Source organism: Lampetra planeri, chromosome 49, assembly GCF_965212315.1.
Source record: "Lampetra planeri chromosome 49, kcLamPlan1.2.h2, whole genome shotgun sequence".
Lineage (NCBI taxonomy): Eukaryota > Metazoa > Chordata > Hyperoartia > Petromyzontiformes > Petromyzontidae > Lampetra > Lampetra planeri.
The window spans coordinates 821652-828716 of record NC_136155.1 but is presented as its reverse complement, the minus strand read 5'-3'; the positions used below and the strand labels follow the sequence as shown (position 1 = coordinate 828716).

The 7065-nt window shown below is 52.0% G+C and overlaps 1 non-coding gene across 1 annotated transcript; it reads right to left on the bottom strand.

Annotated features, from left to right (window-relative positions):
- Nucleotides 1-376: 376 nt before the first annotated feature.
- On the bottom strand, nucleotides 377-480 carry LOC144734094 (U6 spliceosomal RNA). Its single transcript, XR_013588475.1, has one exon. It is a non-coding gene; the product is annotated as a U6 spliceosomal RNA (small nuclear RNA).
- Nucleotides 481-7065: the final 6585 nt, after the last annotated feature.

Here is a 7065-nt window from a genome sequence, read left to right as displayed (position 1 = left end):
CAACACGAATCACTGACTGCCCATGGTCCATCCACTGCTGGCTGAAGGCCTCCACACACAGTGGGGGTGGCTTGCCAATACTTCACCACACCGGTCAGCGGAAGTGCAGGGTGCAGGCACCAGGGGTCCCTAGGGGTGGTGGGGGGGGGGCTCGTGTGCCCCCCACTGCTCCAGCCCCCCACTCGCTACGCGCGTCGCGCCGTTAGCATTGTCTGCCGAAGACGAACGAGCGGAGCCTTACGCAGAAGCCATATATAGCCACGCCGCGGCGTCTGACACATGGAAGGCATTTGCTCGACCCAGACTGTATATTTAAAATATAACGAGCGTCAGAAAGTGCCGATGGTTCTTCCTCCTCGCGTGCAGAGAGAGAGGGGAGAGAGGGGAGAGGACCTGCGCGTCGCCCTTGCGCAGGGGCCGTGCTAATCTTCGCTGTGTCGTTCCAATTTTAGTATCTGTACTGCCGAAGCAAGAGAGGACAGAGGGGAGAGAGTGGGGAGACAGTGGAGAGAAAGAGTGGAGAGAGAGGGTGGAGGGAGAGAGTGGAGGGAGAGGGGAGAGAGTGGAGGGAGAGAGAGGGGAGAGTGTGGGGAGAGAGAGTGTGGGGAGAGAGAGTGTGGGGGGAGAGAGTGGAGGCAGAGAGAGGGGGAGAGAGAGGGGAGAGGGTGGAGGGAGAGAGAATGGAGAGAGTGTGGGGAGAGAGAGTGTGGGGAGAGAGAGTGTGGGGGGAGAGAGTGGAGGGAGAGAGAGGGGGAGAGAGAGGGGAGAGGGTGGAGGGAGAGCTCTTGCACCCCCCCCCCCGTCATCCCCGAGCGAGCGAGCAGCAGAAGCAGCCCGCGTCCGCCTACGTGCAGAAACATAGACGGTATGTCATCTTCTCTCTCTCTGTGTGTTTGTTTAATTTAACTCTCTTACCCCTCCTCTCCCTCCCGCCGCCCCCCCCATCATTTTCTTCTTTGCCCCCACCGTCCCCCCCCAACCCCCCCCTCAACCCCTCCCCGCCGGGGCCCCCGCGTATCTGCTGTGCGGCAGTGTTTGGGGGATGACGCTGAAGACGACAGCGGCTTGAGCTGAGATCACGCAGCGAGGGGGCGGGGGCGGGGGGAGATGGGGGAAGTCGCGGTTTGGGGTTTCCGAGCTGAGTTGCCCTGGCCCTGACATACACACACACTCACACACATACACACACATTCACATACACACACATTCACATACACACTCACACACTCACACACACACTCACACACTCACACACACTCACACACTCACACATACACACACTCACACACACATACACACACATTCACATACACACTCACACACACTCACACACACACTCACACACACTCACACACTCACACATACACATACATTAACATACACACACATTCACATACACACACATTCAGATAAACACACACACACACTCACACACACTCACTCACACACTCACACATACACACACATTCACATACATACACACACATACACACATTCACTCACACATACACACACACACTCACACACACTCACTCACACACACTCACTCACACACACTCACACACTCAAACACACTCACACACACTCACACATACACTCGCACACTCACACATTTACATACACTCACACACTCACACATACATACATACATTCACTCACTCAAACACACTCACATACACTCACACATACACTCACACATACACACACTCACTCACTCTCATATACACACTCACACACACTCACTCATACACTCACACATACACACATTCACTCACACACACACTCACTCACACACACTCACATCTCACACATACACACTCACACACTCGCACACACACACATGCACACACACACGCACGTACACACACACGCACACACACGCACGTACACACGCGCGCACACACACGCACACACACACTCACACACACACGCACGCACACACACGCACACGTTGTCGTTGAGTCAAGATGCGTGCGGCTCCCTGCGGATATCGAACGCCATCCATACCACGGACAACCTCGCCTCGCGCTGCCGCCGAGTGGACAGTTGAACCTCGTGGCGCGACCCCCCCGGGGGGTCCCACGAGCCCCCGGCTCTCGCGTGAGCTGCGCCGCGACGTCGTGTTGTGCCTGCTGAAGGCGAACGGCACGGCGATCTAGTTCTCTCGAGGAGCTCCACACGAGGCGCTAATCAAAGTTGCGTTTCTTCTGCACATTCGTCCTCGCCGCCGCTGCGCCTGGACACGGCACGATACCAGGATGGTCCGTGCCAGGCGGGTCGCGGCTTTCGTGTGCGCGGTGGGACGGAGTCGCCAGCAACAATTCGTTAGTTGATTGCGATTTTGACTTGCGTTTATTCGGGAAACCGCGGGGTCCCGCCATAAGGTTAATTTGAACATTTGACAGTGGGCGAGTTGGTGAATGGGTGAATGGGTGGGTGACTTCGTCTGGCGTTGGGTTAGTGGGTGGGTGAGTAGGTTGGTAACTAGGTGTGGGATTGGGGATAGTGGGTGGGTGAGTGGGTGCGGGGTTGAGTGAGTGGGTGAGTGAGTGGGTGTGGGGTTGAGTGAGTGGGTGGGTGAGTGAGTGGGTGTCACTGAAATTCACCAACTCTCAGCCAAAAGTAATTTAACGGACACATCACTTTGAACTGAATCTTTAAGAGTTGATATTCATCGTGGTGTTAATTTACCTTCATTTAATTCCTAAACTTTCTGTACCGATGTGCGCATCGCAAGAGGGATGTTTCGAAAGACACACTCTTGTGACGCTGTTGTAATATCCTTCTCTGGTTGCCATCTCAGCGGGGCCCCGACTTCACAAACCAGCACTGCGCCAGCGAGGTGAAGCGTGCTCCAGTGACCCCGGTGACCCCCGTAGTGTGGGGAGGCCCTCATCCAGCAGTGGATTAACAACAACACAAATTGTAGATGTGCATTTGCTCGACATTTCATGAATTGTTACACACACACCAAGAGTGTAGTCCCACGGATAAACGCGTGGACACGCTGAGATTCGATAAGTCAAGACACGGCGCCTCATGCACGGGGTCGAGTGAGATGCGAGTGACGGATTTGACGACGTGGGACGCGTGGACGGATTGAGAGCCAGAGGCTGTGTGAACGCAGAGCAGGAACACGGCGTGAGACGCAGGAAACAACGGACACCTCGAGGCCCCGGGAGAGAGAGAGAGAGACACGGGCAGACACAAGCGAGAGGCATGCGTCAAATGAGGCAGAAACTCAAGGACGATAACAATAACATACTAATCTAATAAACTATTATTTCCCAATATTTTACCAGGTAAGGCCCACTGGGCTTTTTTTCAGAGGTGATCTGGCCACGAATGACAGCTCAACGAAGCGGCTTTTCGTCGTGTGGAAATGTACAGCAGCCAAATGCTGGAAGAGCGTGACGTTGATTCTAAATGTGGAGGGAAAAACCGGAGGACCCGGAGAAAAATTTCACGCGGTCACGGGGAGAGAGAGAGACACGCAAACTCCAAATACACAGCAGCAGGCGTCAGGGTCCACATCGAACCCACGACCTCCTGTATACCAGGCGAGGTAGTTAATAAGAACAGCTATTATATTTCGATGTAAAGCTTTCGTGACTGCAGGGATTCATCATAGCTGTTCAAGAAGAACAGCTATTATGTATCCATCAAAGACTCTCTTATTCAGGAGGGTCCTGCCTTGGGTCTTTATTTTAATATGTTGTCAACCAACGTGAGAGTTTTTATACGTCAAGGCAAAAGTCACTTTGTGCAGTACGGCGTTTTTTTTTTATCTCCCGATTACAACGGTCCCATTTTACGACGATCCACATTCACGACGTTTGAATACCGACACCCTTGATCGATTCACGCGACTCACCGTGGAGCTTTCGTTCTTCTCAGGTGTTGTATTGTCAACATTTACCTATTGAACGCCGTTTCAATGCGGCTGAGTAAATGAAGTTTCTACTTTTTCTACTGTCTGGGGACGATCCGATTTACGACGGTGTTGCTGTGGCGTCGTAAAATCCGGGACCGTCCTTATATTTAAAAATAAATATTACATAATATACACAATCTCAAATGTTGCCACGATGCAATGGTCGTAACGCTGGTCACCAGTGACATTTGAAACAACGTTGCACGTTTTTCTTAAATCCTCCCCACCGCTGCTCCTGCTGCTGCTGCTGCAATGGGTTTTCCCGCAGTCCTCGTTCATTGACTGGTCACGTGGGGTGAGGCAAAGTGTGGGTGCCCCCACCTCTTCCACGGACGTGTGGCTGGCAGGAAGGAGTCGGCCAAATTCCCTTTGAGAGGGTTCGATCGCGAGCCTGACTCCTCTCGATTTGGAAGTGCGCGTGTTCTCCCTGTGGTCTCATCCGTCCACTTTATGAGCACAGCATGACTTCTTCTCAGAGCTGCAACTCTGAATGGGGATTGTTAAAACTCTCCACAAGTGGGCGCGCCTTCACGTGGCTTTGCAGCCCGTGTGAAAGACCAAGGCGCAGCCCTGCAATTGCTTGCACACGCCACTGCTGACTAATGGACCTCTGCTAGAGGCTATGAACTATTTTTTTTTATTTTACTAGGTTATGCCAACTAAGCTATAAAGCTCGTTTTTCAGAAGCGACTTGGCCACAAATCATAGCTCAACGAAGTGGCGAATCACGTGCAATGTATAGCGGCCAAATACTCCAAATGCATTTTGATTCTATATATGGAGGGAAAAGCCAGATAACCCACGCGACCATGGGGAGAGAGAGACACGCACACTCCAAATATACAGCAGCAGCAGACGTCAGGGTCGGGATCTGTCCCACGACCTCCTGCATTCCAGGCGAGGTAGTTAACATCTCGCCACCGGTGCGCCTTCAGAAATTGTATCCGTAGCTGGGAATTGAACTCAGGGCGTCTTCGTCGTCTTCTTATGGCTGTGGAAGTCATTGTTGTAGTTTGACGGCGACGTCGGCGATCGATGGAACGGCTTCGGGTGTGGCAGAGCGGGTGGTCGTGACGCCACGTGGGTAACGGATCTGTCGAGGCCAGGAGTTGAGCACGAGGGGCGATCGTCGTCTTCGCTTGGGTCGGTGGCCGCGGTTGCTATTCGGGCTGCTCCCGCACGCTCCACTTGTGGCCAACGTCATGTTCGCCCGGGCCTGTCCCCAAGCGATCGTGGGTTTGTCCCAAGGTTTGACGTGGCACTCGGGGCATTGGCTTTGTATGGCAGCGCGCCAAACTCTGCACGACCCCTCCTCCTCCTCCTCCACTGCTGCGTTAATAGGCAAGAGTCCTGCATGGGACACATGGGCCTGCTGAGCGCAGCGTCGGAGTACTGTGCCTTTGATCTCTCTGCAAATCGGGTTTTCTCGGCCACGAGACGCAATTGCTTCCTTCCTTTTACATACAGTCCGCTGTGCGAGTTACACCTCGTGCCGTCGATTTCACGAATGCACGCACGTTCGCTCTCTCCATGCAATGCCCAGGCAGAATTAAGCAACATTGGAGGAACATTTATCAGGAGTCCAGGATGGAGGGATGATTGCCCGGGGATTGCATCGCGAGACAGAAAGGGGCTGCGCGTGGATTGGAGAGGACACGCAGGTGAGTGATCTCATTCCGTCTGTCCAGTGGGATGGGGCAGGAGGCGTCACGGCTCGGAGGGACGATGGCCGATGGTGAAGAGTGGTTACGGAGTGGGTGTCAAAGGATGGAACGCTCTTGAGAGCACGCTCACAGGGGAGACGGAGCGATAAAATAAGATTGTCAGCAAATATTCGGTCGATTATTACATCATGGGACCACTCGCTCTGCCACACCCGAACTAAACTATTTTTTTAGTTTAACAGATAAAGCCCACGAAGCTATATACATATTTTCTTTCAGAAGCGACCTGGCCACGAATGATAGCTCAACGAGGTGGGCTTATCAAGTGGATATTTATGGCAGCCAAATTCTCTGAACGCGTCGTGATGTTCATTCTAAATGTGGAGGGGAAAACCCGGAGGACCCGGAGAAAAATTCCCGCGACCATGGGAAGAGAGACATGCAAATTCCAAATATACAGCAGCAGGCATCAGGGTCGGGATCGAACCCACGGCCTCCTATAGACCCCAGGCGAGGTAGTTAGCATCGAGGCCTTAATCCAGCAGTATATTGATCATTGTTGATGATGAAACACGTAAATAGTGGTGGGGGGGTGTCAGGCAATGATTGGCACCAACTTGCTGGGCTGTCACGATCGTGGTCTATGCAACTTGCTGACTCGTCTGCACTGGACATTTTGTAACAAACAAAACGCTTCACAGCTCATCTGAGTCCTCCTCCTCCTGCGGTGTAAATAAAGATTCTGATTCTGAGCTTCGTCGCGAGGAGCTCGGGAGAAACTGGTCGCACGTGGCTGCCCAAGTTTCAAACGCAGGAACTCGGCCGCATTGACACGGCGTCTCTGAAGGTTGTTGTTGATGTTGTTGTAGTTGTTGTGGTTGACGAAGTTTATTAAGTAGTGATACATTTTGACTACCGTAGGGTTCGTATGGTACTCAATTGCACCTATCAGTGTAACTATTCACATGCCCGTTTAAAAACTGGTCATCAGAAAATATTATTTAAATAATTTAATTCCCATCAGGCCCCGTGGTGTTAAGCGTCGTGTTCAACTCTTATTGTCGATTTCTCTCGTGTCTCTATTTATGTTCTATGAAGAAGAGCAATTGCATGAGCCGTCACCTGTTCTATACTTTTCCCTTCGTGGCCAGAGTGTCATTGACAAATACCTTGAGTTTGTGTAAGACGTAGCAGCCTTTCGCGACCAATATCCATAATAAAGGTTTTTTTGGGTTAGATCTCGTAAATGTAAATGTGTCGTTAACCACCACCACCCGACACAGCCGATTAGTAAGGTTTGTCACGCTGCTATTTCAGCACGCCGGTTGTGTGTTGGAGAGTAAACCCGCAACATTTACAATCTGAGTCCGACTTTTCGCCGGTCATTACAATTCTGGCAAATCGCCCGATTAATTTAATTTGGCACATTTTGTTTCCGTGACAAAAAACCGTACTGAGAGCCAGACG